The following is a 12476-nucleotide window of genomic DNA, read 5'->3' on the forward strand; positions in this document are numbered from 1 at the left end:
AGGTACAGCAGGTAGTGAAGAAGGCTAATAGTATGCTGGCCTTCATAACAAGAGGGATTGAGTATAGAAGCAAAGAGGTTCTTCTGCAGCTGTACAGGGCCCTGGTGAGACCACACCTGGAGCATTGTGTGCCGTTCTGGTCTCCAAATTTGAGGAAAGACATACTGGCTATTGAGGGAGTGCAGCGTAGGTTTACGAGGTCAATTCCTGGAATGGCGGGACTACCTTATGCTGAAAGACTGGAGCGACTGGGCTTGTATACCCTTGAGTTTAGATGACTGAGAGGGGATCTGATTGAGACATATAAGATTATTAAAGGATTGGACACTCTGGAGGCAGGAAACATGTTTCCGCTGATGGGTGAGTGCCGAACCAGAGGACACAGCTTAAAAATATGGGGTAGACCATTTAGGACAGAGATGAGGAGAAACTTCTTCACCCAGAGAGTGGTGGCTGTGAAGAATGCTCTGCCCCAGAGGGCAGTGGAGGCCCAGTGTCTGGATTCATTTAAGAAAGAGTTAGATCGAGCTCTCAAGGATAGTGGAATCAAGGGTTATGGAGATAAGGCAGGAACAGGATACTGATTAAGGATGATCAGCCATGATCATATTGAATGGTGGTGCAGGCTCGAAGGGCAGAATGGCCTACTCCTGCACATATTGGCTATTGTCTATTATCTATTGAATGGTGAAACAGACTCAATGGGCTGAATGGCCTAATTGTGCCCTTATACCTTATGGTCTTATGGTCATATGTTACGTAGAGAATAGATTGATGAGAAGCTAAAGGAGAATAGGAATTGGTGGAGAAATTGAATCAGTACTTTGCTTCAGTTTTTCAGTAGAAGACCCTACCTAATAGCATTCAAGAAATGCCAGCAATCAAATGTCAAAATGGGGAGAGGAAATAAATACCATAACTTTCACTAGAAAAAGTACTAGGAAATTTAATGGGGCTAAAGGCCAATACGTCCCCTGAATCTGACAAGTTGCATCTTACGATATTAAAGGAAGGAGCTAAGAGGTAACAAATGCATGACTACTAATCCTCCAAGAATCCTTAGAGTCTGGAAAAGTCAACAAACTGCCAATGCAACACCCCTATTCAAAAATAAAGGAAGGAAACAAAAAAACAGAATGATAGGCCAGTTAACTTAACATTTGTCATTGAGAAGGTGTTAGAGTACATTATAAATGATGTAATCAAGCAAAGTCAGAATGGCTACATGTAGAGGAAATCATGCCTGACCAATTTATTACTATTCTTTGAGGAGGTAACAGGCAGGATAGATAAAGGAGAAGCAGTGGATTTAATAAAGTTGAATCACTGCAAGTAAGCCTATTTGATAAGCTAAAGGCCCGTGGTGTTGGATATGAGGGGCATTTTCAGGTTGATAATCTGTAACTAGTAGAGTGTCACAGGGATCAGTGCTGGGGCCACAATTATTTACAATATATTAATGACTTGGATATGGGGAATTAATCTACCATCACTAAGTTTGCAGGAGACAAAAATTGATGGGAAGGTAAGTGGTGAGGGTGGTACACTGATGCTGTAAAAAAAAAGTAAACCTGGGTAACTCATTTGAGAATGCACATAGATTTTAACCAATCTTTATGATGGGAGGGATTAGCTTGGGGAAGGCTTGCTGAATGTTGGGAAGTGCTTAAAGACCCTGGAATAACCTTGCAATTATGACACAGAGGTGCTCCTCACTGGACATAAGTCTCAAATTATTGCCATGCCTCATTCAAATCATCTTGTGCTTAGTGGATGACTCCAGAATGCTAATGATCTGGATTCTACTGATGATGGTGCTTTAGAAAATTGGGTGAGATGACAGGCTTTTTCTTGTTAGAAATGTTCATTAGCTACAATTATTAGACATAAAGGTTAACTTGTGTTTCCTGAATGTTTTTTGTCAGCTGTAGCTTAACTGTTATCCAGATCTCGCTGTGAGTTGGCAAGTACTGCTTCACTATCAGAGGAGTGATAGATGGAACTGGACACAGTAAAATCACCAGTAAACATTTCACGTTTGACTCTACAATGAAGGCAAGATCATTAATGAAGCATGAATTGTGCATTCATATAGACTCCTTGACATTGTGTGCGGTCTTCGTCTCCTTATCTGAGGAAGGATGTCCTGGCTTTGGAGGAACTGCAATGAGGGTTTTTCTAAACTGACGCCTGGGATGGTAGGACTGAGGTACAAAGTTAAAAATTAAACAACACCAGGTTATAGTCCAATGTGTTTAATTGGAAGCACTAACTTTCAGAGTGTTGCTCCTTCATCACGTGGTTGTTTCCAAAAGCTGGTGTTTCTAATTAAACCTGTTGGACTTTAACCTGGTGTTGTGTGATTTTGAAGTTTGTACACCCCAGTCCAATACCGGCATCTCCAAATTGTGAGGACTGAGGTAGGAAGAGAGATTGGATTGGTTAGGACTGTATTCACTGGCCTTTAAAAAATGAAGGGGGGAATCTCACAGAAATGTATAAAATTCTAACAGGGCTACACTGGGTAAACACAGACTAATAAGCTAGGAGTCCAAAACTGGGGATCGCAGATTAAGGATATGGGGTAGATCATTTAGGACTGAGATGGTGAAATTTCTTTGCACATAGAGTGGTGAGCCCATTGAATTCTCTGCCACAGAAAATGGTTGAGACCAACACACGGCATGTTTGCAAGAAGGAGGTAGACATAGTTCTTAGGGCTAAAGAGATGGAAGCATATGAAGAGAAAGTGGGAACTAAATTTGGTGATCAGCCATGAGCATATCAAATGTGGAGCAGATGCAAAGAGCTGAATGACCTACTCTCATTGCTGTTTCTATTTTTCCTTTTTCACGAAATTGGTTTGGCATTTCTGTTTTGAAAGTAATGTGCAGCATCCAGGACAAGGGCAGCAGATTCATTTGGATACACCAACTGCAAATTCCCCTCCAAGCCACTTACCTTCCTGACTTGGAAACATATTGCCATTTCTTCAATATCACTATGTGAACATCTTGGCACCTCCTGTCTAAAGGCATTGAGACTGTACCTACACCAAATGGACTACAGTGGTTTAGAAGGAGGCTAACCACTATTTTCTCAAGGGCAATTAGGGATGGGCAATACATATTGCCCAGCCAGCAAGACCCACATCCCATGAATGAATGTTTAAAAATGGAGTTAGGCAAGATGGTACAAACTGCTCTTATGCCTGGTTTCTCAAGATTTCAGGTTCTTTTTAGATTAGATTACTTACAGTGTGGAAACAGGCCCTTTGGCCCAACAAGTCCACACTGGCCCGCTGAAGTGCAACTCACCCAAACCCATTCCCGTACAATTACCCCTTCACCTAACACTACGGGCAATTTAGCATGGCCAATTCACCTAACCTGCACATTTTTGGACTGTGGGAATCTTTCAAGAGATCTTTCAAGAGATGTAGAAAATATATTTTAAAAAAACTAAAATCTAGCTCTTTTAGAACTTGAGCATATTTTCCATCTATGATGTCAAAAGTAGATGCCAGCTTCATTGCTGCAAAAAGCAAATTGTTTTGACATGTACCAACATTACTGCAGCACTAAACTACTATCATCCTCTTAAGTCAATATCTCTTTTCCTTTCATGGTACTAATGCTTATCTATTAACAGGACAAAGCTGAAGACATCCTGTGCTGCCACTGTTCTCCCTTTTACATTTCTTTCTCCGGAAAAATATCCTCTATCTACAAGCTTTTACTTTAACATTTGGTCACGGTGGTTATCTAGGAGCCATCACAATATACTGTGCTCCCAGCACTTTATGCAATAAAGTGAGCCAGTGAATTTGTATGCAGCTCCTGAAATCAAACCCCACTGCGTTGCACAAGCTGTGGTGACTTCAGCAGGCTCTGTGAGCTTCGAGTATTGAGCATGTGTGAATGTTTATACTCAATGCCACAAGGCCATGTTTGCCTAGAGCTGATAGCATGCAACAGCATATTTACGATATAGAATTGTGGAAGTTTACAGCACAAAAACTGATTGTTTGGTTCATCAAGTTAATATAAATGTTTTCTCCATGAGCTACAAGCTTAATCATACATTCTTACTCATTCCACAAACCTTCAGTACATTTTTGGTATGCTGCACTTTCAAGGAACTATTTAACCGCCTTTTGAAAATACAAATACGCTCTGTATGAACAACAGTGGCACTGAATTTGACATTTTAATTACCCTCTGTAGCTTTCCATTTGAGCCTCTGGTTGAGTTCTATTTAAGTGGAGCAGGATTTCTGCCTGAGCCAAGATACCTCCTGACGTTGGCTGTATTTCAGAACTTGGAGTACTTCCTGGAAAATGGCTTCCAGCATCTACAAGGTTTAGCTACCAATTTGGCACTTCACAATGTCCTGACAATAGGTATTTGTTCAACCAAACCAATCATGAAAGGACAGATGTTTGAGGAGGGTGTACTCTTCGTAAGCTCCCTAATTAGTGTAACAGGATAGGATAGCAAGATTTTTTTCTTGATTGTCCTCCACAGTACTTTTGGCAGACAAACATTAAAAAAAAATTTGATTGGACACATAAACATAGATCTTCTACTGACCATATGGCAGATGAATGTCATGAAATCAAGAAGGAATTTCTTACCAAATGATAATGAGAACAGTCTGAAAAACGGACCATTGTCAGAAGGAAAACTAGGTTCTAGTAACAACTGCCACTAAATTGTTATGAAAATCGACTTGTTCTGATAACTTGTAGTGACATTTTTTCAGGGCCAAGCCTTCTTGAATTGGAGTAATGCCAAATGATAGGCTGAATTAGAAGCATTATATGATCTCTGTCTGCTGATACAAAGCAGTTTCATGAGTAATGTGCAGGAAGTCACAGTTGCATTCTGCTGTATAAATGGTACTAAATTAATGTGTGCGGTGTTTACAGATTTGTTTCGGGTCCATATAGTACCTCCATGCCAGAATGATGGTTGCCTTTAGTTGAGAAAATGGCCGCAGAGCCAAGGGATATGAGACTGTTTCATTTGTAGTTATGGAGAGGCTGTAAATAAATAAACAAGAGGTAATTACACAAAGACCTTTTGTTTCTACAAGCTATTTAAATTTGTTAAAACAAAACCAATTCTAAAATAGCTTGCACTGCTAAACGACATTGTGTTGCCAAATGGATAGTAAAGAAGCCAAAGCTCTAAATGTAATTATAATTGTGATGGCAGCACCAGGTGCTGCTGCACTGATACTTGTCTTACTCTCTCCATAGCAACTGCAGCAGTCTGCAAACATCCTGTGCTATCACCATTAAAAAGAGACAATATAATGTTTTGGTTGAATGCCACACAACTGCTGACTTGCAACAGAGCAATAATAAAAAAGAAATCAGCCTCTTGTCTTTAGTAGGGAATGAGTTAAAGCTGTCAATAAGAGCAAAGTTTGTTGGGGGTGTTGGTGGAGGGGACGGGATGATTAATTTTCTGGTAAATCTTACAACATGTTTTGTCTTTAAAGGACAACTGTCTTCAGTGCTAAACGATCATAATAGAATAAACAGTCTGCAGCAGCAAGATTATTCAAATGTAGTGATTCTTATCCCCTTTCAATTATAAATTGTCATTACTGCACCAATAGGTCTCTAAATGATAAAATATTTTTGATTCCATGGCTATCTATCAGGTTGTAATGGTCTCATACGAAATGACAAAACACTTATCAACTGTGCATTTAAATGTTTAATGAACTCTTAACAGCTGGTGCAGTTTGGACCCAATTGATAACAAATGGGTCCATAGGGTAGCAGAAATCACTAGCTTTAATGTCTGTGGAGAGACCTTTGAAGTGCCAATGAAGCACACAGGATTTTTATTAAAATAGCTCTAATGCAGTCCTGTCATTTATCCAAGGATCACCTTCACTGGTGTATCAGAGAACAAATGTACTGAAATTCTGAGCAATAAAACTGATACAATGTAACAATACTACAGTATACTTGCAGGGTGAAGGAATAAGGAGAGATTGATATTTTGACGACGAGAGGTTAAGAAAATGTAGAAAACCAATCATATTTGAAACATACTGGAACTCCGAGTTGAGGTATAACTGGACATTTTGGACCACTATGTATCATTTGTAAGTCTTACTAGTTTTGCCTACTGTGAGTGCTCCATTTGATCAGTAGAATTTTTTTTCACTGGATACCCAATGAACTATTTGTCTTCACTGTGAATTTTATATGCAGATACACAGTCATATTTGGATTGGTGACTGTAATACCACTAGGGAACTTTGGCGTAATGAATGCTTTGAAGTAAACTCATCTTTCAGGAGTTTAAATTCACATGAGAGTAGGCCTGGGAGATATAGATTAAAATGCAAGTAGCCATGTCTAAGCCAGGAATCTGCTGACAATGTATGATAATAAAATATACAATTATTGTTCTTACTTATTGCTGCTGTATGAATTATTTTCTTTGAACTGAGCAGGTATCATTGTCAGATTAAACTGGTAGATATTACTTATGGATGAAGGTAGTAAACTTGACTGAAAACTGACATGAAAGTAACAGTAGAAGAAGAAAAATCAGAATGCTGACAATCTCAATGTAAATTCCAAACAATCTTACCTCATTCAACCAAGACAACTAATATGAGGATAGGAGTTAAGAGTCAAAATGTCATATAGCATGGAAACAAGCCCTTCAATCCAACTCATCCATACTGACCAAGTTTCCCAAACTAAACTAATCCCCCTCACTGTGTTTAGCCCATATCCCTTGATACCTTTCCTATTCACGTGCCTGTCCAAATGTCTTTTGAATGTTGTAACGTACCTGCATCCACCACGTCTTTTGGCGGCTCATTCCATACACGAATGTTAGCTCTCAGGTCCCTTTTAAATCTTTCTCCTCTCACCTCATAAATTTGCTCCATGGTTTTACACTCACCCACCTAGGGAAATACACCTTCTCTATTCACCCTATCATGTTTTTATAAACCTGTATTAGTCACCTCTCAACCTCCTACACTCCGTGAAAAAAGTTCAAGCCTTTCTTCAATGTATGATTCTCTGATTCTATCCAGCCCGTCCTCATAACTCAAACCCTGCAGTCCTGGAAACATCCTCATAAATCTTTTCTGAACCATTTCCGATTTAATGATATCCTTCCTTTTGCAGGGTGACCAGAACTGTACACAGTACCCCAAAAGTGGCCTGTACAACATTGACATAATGTACTAACACCTATACTCAATGCTCTGAGCAATGAAGGCATGCTAAATGCCTTCATAACTACCCTACCTGTGAAGCAAATTTCAAAGAACTACAGACCTGATCCCCTACATCTCTCTGTTTGACAACACTACCCAGGGCCCTACCATTAAAAGTATAACTCCTGCCCTTGTTTGTTTTACCAAAATGCAATACCCTGCATTTATCCAAAGTGAACACTTTCTGCCACTGTTCAGGCCATTGGCCCAATTGATCAAGATCCCTTTGTACTCTTAGGTAGCCTTCTTTATTGTCGACTATGCCATCTGCCTATGTATTACTAACCATGCCTCCTAAATTCTTATACAAGTTGTTTATATAAATTCCAGACAAAGATGGACCCAGCACCAATCCCTGTGGAATACTGCTGGTCACAGGCCTCCAGTCTGAAAACAACTGTCCACCACCACTCTCTATCTCTTACCATTAAGCCAATTTTGTAATCAGTTGGCAAGCTCTCCCTGAATCTGATATGATCTAACTTTACTAATCAGTTTATCATGGAGAACCTTATCAAAGGCTTTACTAAAGTCCATGTAGATAACATCTACTGCTCTGCACTCCTCAATCTTTTTAGTTATGTCCTCAAAAAATGTAATCAAGTTTGTGAGACATGATTTCCCACGCACAAAGCCATGCTGACTATCCCTAATCAGTCCTTCCCTCTACAAAGTCATGTAAACCCTATCTGTCAGAACCTCTTCCAACAATTGACCCATCACTGATGTCAGACTCACAGGTCTATAGTACCCCAGCTTCTCCTTACAACCTTACAACCTTTCTTAAATAAAGGCACATTAGCCACCCTTCACTCCTCTGGCACCTCATTTTTGGTTGCAGATGATACAAATATCTCTGCTAGGAGCCCTGCAATTTCTTTTATTACTTCCCACATCATCCTTGGATCAGGCCCCAGAGGTATATCCGCTATTAAGTTTTTCAAGACCTCCAGCACTTGCTATTCTGTAATGTGGACTGTTTTCAAGACATCAATTTTTATTTACCCTCATTTCCTAGACTTCATATCCTTCTCTACAGTAAAAAATTAATGCAAGACATACATTTAGTACCTCTCCCATCTCCTGTGGTTCCACACATAGACGATCATGTAGGTTTCACACACCAACAATCATGGTGATGTATAAGGGGCCCTATCCTCTCCCTAGTTGCTCTTTTGCTCTTAATGAACTTGCAGAATCTCTTTTGGTTAGCCTTAATCTTATCTGCCATGGCTATCTTGTAATCCCCTATTTGCCCTCCTGATTTCTTCTTAAGCGTGTCCCCACACCCCCTATAGTTTTCAAGAGATTCACTTTATCAGTACCTAATATTTGAGTCCTTACTATTTGGATTATTTAATTTTATAATATTATGTAAAGATAAGCTAATTCATTTGGTACTTAATCATATTTGTTGCTATGCAAGTTTAATTTACTTGTCTTGACTTTTGCAACGCTCACCTGGTCAAACTCTCACATTTTATCATCTGCAAACAGGAGATTAGCAAAAGCTCTGCTGCCTAAATTCTTACTTGCCTGTTTATCCATTAATCCTGTTCTCACTGGCTTGTATTGGCTCCCAGTCAAGTGACACCAAAATTCTAAAATCCTGATTCTTGTTATCAAATCCTACAATAGCCCAGCTCTCGCTCCCTAACTGTATTGTGGTTGTACCTGCACCAAATGGATTGCAGCAGTTCAAGAAGACATACTACCAAGTGCAATTAAGGCTGGGCAATTAGTACCCGCTCAGCCAGTGAAGCCCACATCCTATGAATGAATAACAGACAATCCAGCTGCAAATCACTCACATTATTGATGATTCTGCCTTTGGCTTCACAGCTCCAAAGCTTTGGAATTCTCTTTTTAAACTCTCTATCTTCCTACTCCCCACTTTTTTCTCCCTTAACCTGTTCTTTGAAATTTACTCTTTGAACTAACCTTAAGGCCATCTGCCTTGGTATCACTGCACGTGGATAGATGTCAAATTCTGCTTTGTAGCTTCCCTTCCAAGAGCCTTGGGATGTCTTTTCATGTTAAAAGTGTATAAATGTAATTTGCTGTTTGCCTGTTGATGAAATATATAAATAATCAGTTCAGGTCACAGAGAGATACTATTTCTACCGCTCAGGTTTTACTATCACAGAACATGTGGAGGTTCTGAAGAAGGGTTACTGGACCCAAAATGTGAACTCTGATTTCTCTCCATAGGTGCTGCCATACCTGCTGACCTTTTCCAGCAACATCTGGTTTTGTATGCTATCACACAATTAATGTTTGGGAATTTAAATCCACCGACATAAAGATAAATTTCTTGATAACTAAAATCATTAAACCTCAGAGGGTATCTCTGTGGTTGTGTTATGCCAGGGTATTTCAAGAATTTTCTTGAACAATACTTTGAATTCCTGGCCTGAATTTTGGCTGGTGGGTATTAGACACCAAGCTGGGAACAGCCTTGACTCAGCCAATCTGATAATGGGAGAAAGTGATCTAGATGTTCTAATATGAGTTTTGTGGATGGAGCTGGAGGTTTTGGGCAGTTGTTAGCAGAAGGCAGATCAACTGCTTTTAGAAAGACTTTGGAGGTAGATGCAGGAACTGCCATTTGCAGAGAAAGACCATTAAAAAAATCAAAAATTTCCCTCCAAGCCTAACCTCTCACATCCTCTCAACCCATCACACACTCCCCTTGCCCTATTCTTGCCAACTCAAAACCTCAGAACTGAAGCCAGTCAAACCTTTGCCAATGTAAACTCCTCTACCCACCTTCATGGCCCTTTACAGCTCCAATGTCACTTCACCATAGACTCTACAAACTAACTCATACCACTTCACCAATCACCCTTTATATTTACATCCTCAATTCAATTTCACCCAGTATCCACAATAAAAAACATTTCATAAGTCATGTTGAGATGTTCTAAGTGCCTTTTGATGAATTCACATTTTAAACAATACCATGTTGCAATATAGAACAAAGAACCACCAATAGCAGTGAGAACAAATGAAATCTTGGAAAGATCATGAAATTATACCATACGGATAAGAGTGAAAAAGCACAAAAACTGCAAGCACACTGCTAAGTGTATATTACACACTCCCAAACAGTCAGGGAGACATAGAGGGTCAAATATGTCATCAAGTTTCAGAGAAGTAGATGAATTGTAAAATAAAGAACAGCAGATGCTGAAAATCTGAAATAAAAACAGAAATTGCTGGAGAAACTCAATAGATCTTACAGTATCTGTAGAGATAAAATAGAGTTAACAGTTCTGAAGAAGGGTCACTGGACTCGAAAAGTTAAAGTTAACTTTTTCCCTCTTTCCATGGAGAAACCAGCTGAATTTCTCCAGCAATTTCTATTTTTGTAATAGAACAAGAAGGCCATAATAGCGGAGGATTTTAACTACCCTAATACTGAGATAGTTACAGTGTGTGAGGCAGAGGAGAGAACAAAACACTTGCATTGAATCCAGGACAACCTTTTTTGGCCAGTATGAAGAAAGCCCAACAAGAAAGGGGGCAGTTCTGGGCAAAATATTCAGAAATGACCCCCCGGCCAGTAAAATACCTATCAATGGGGGATCATTTTGGAAATGTGATCATAACTCTAAGGATAAGGATAGACTGGAAATAAAAGTTCTGAGGAAGGGTCACTTGAACCAAGATGATAATTGCTGATTTCTCTCCTCAGATGCTGCCAGACTTGCTGAGTTTTTCCAGCAATTTCCGTTTTTGTTTCTGATCTACAGCATCCACAGTTCTTTCGATTTTAATAAAAGTTCTAAACTGGGGAAAGGCTACTTTAACAAAGTTGGGTCCAAGTTGACTGGAAGCAGCTACTTGTAGCTAGAACTGTGTCAAAGCAGTAGAAGGCATTCAAAGAGGAAACCAAGAATGCAAGGTTGATATGATTGTATAAAGACAAAGGGTGTCACAAAGGATAAAGAAGCCTGGATGTCAGGGGACATAAAGTTTAAGCTTTAGAAAAGAATGTGAAACTTACAGCAGACACTTGGTGCTCAGTGCACCAGAGCCCCAGGAGGAGTACAAAAAGTGTGTGTGTGTGTGTGGGGGGGCGGGGGTTGTATCTTAACAGAGAAACTAGGAAAGAGAATGAAAGCTTCAGAAAACATTGGCAGATAGAATAAAGTAAAACCAGAATGAGAATTTTTAAATATGTAAAGAGCAAGTGGGATATCTAGGAAAAGAACAGGGCCACTGCTCCTTGGATGCTACCTGCACTGCTGTGCTCTTCCAGCACCACTAATCCAGAATCTGGTTTCCAGCATCTGCAGTCATTGTTTTTACCTATTTGAGGTAACCTGTCTCGGGACCCAGAAGACATGGATGGACTCTGCAATGAATACTTTGTGTCACCCAGCACAATGGTAAAGGACCATGTTGGTATTGGCATTGGGATCATGGATTGTGAAACGTTACAATAAGTTAATGCATGTGTGTGTATGTTTGTGTGGGCAGGGGACTCGTCTCTGGTACATTTAACGACCTTAGAACTGGATAAATCTGCAGGCTCAGATGAGATTAATCATAAATTATTCAGGAAAACAAGAGAGGAGATATCAGAGACCCTGGCAATAATTTCTAAATCCTCTCTGGCCACAAATGAGGTGCCAAAGGACTGTTAAAAAAGGGAGGAAGGGATAAACCGGGAAATTAAGCCTAATCAGCCTAACTCAGTGGTGAGGAAGTTGAATGATAGAATTCTGAGAGTCACGGTGGCTCCGTGGTTAGCACTGCTGCCTCACAGCACCAGGGCCCTGGGTTTGATTCCAGCCTTGGGTGACTGTCTGTGTGGAGTTTGCATATTCTCCCTGTGTCTGTGTGAGTTTCCTCCTGCAATCCAAAGATGTGCAGGTCAGGTGAATTGGCCATGTTAAATTGCTCACAGTGTCAGTTGGGGAATTGGGTCTGAGTGGGTTGCTCTTTGGAGGGTCAGTGTGGACTGTTTGGGCCAAATGGCCTATTTCCAAACTGTAGGTAATTTAATCTAATATATTGGCACGTGGAGAGGCACAGATTAATAAGAGATAGTTAGCATGGATTTATTTGGGATAGTCGTGTTTGACGAAATTGAATGAATCTTTTTGAGGAGGGAACCTGGTGCATTGATGAGGGTAATGCACTTGATATGCTCTACATGGATAAAAATCCTTCATAGGAGACTGGTCAAATAAGTAAGAGCACTT

General features: G+C 39.9%; 1 long non-coding RNA gene across 1 annotated transcript in view; it reads right to left on the reverse strand.

Annotated features, from left to right (window-relative positions):
• Positions 1 to 401: 401 nt before the first annotated feature.
• The window catches only part of LOC140462066 (uncharacterized), a 44340-nt gene continuing 32265 nt past the window's right edge, over positions 402 to 12476 (reverse strand). The window contains exons 2-3 of the long non-coding RNA XR_011954529.1: positions 9205 to 9331; positions 402 to 5044 (exon numbers count right to left, since the gene is read on the reverse strand). This is a non-coding gene — a long non-coding RNA (uncharacterized lncRNA). The remainder of the gene's footprint in view (positions 5045 to 9204; positions 9332 to 12476) is intronic.

This window comes from Chiloscyllium punctatum, chromosome 1 (assembly GCF_047496795.1).
Source record: "Chiloscyllium punctatum isolate Juve2018m chromosome 1, sChiPun1.3, whole genome shotgun sequence".
In the NCBI taxonomy this organism is placed as follows: Eukaryota; Metazoa; Chordata; class Chondrichthyes; order Orectolobiformes; family Hemiscylliidae; genus Chiloscyllium; species Chiloscyllium punctatum.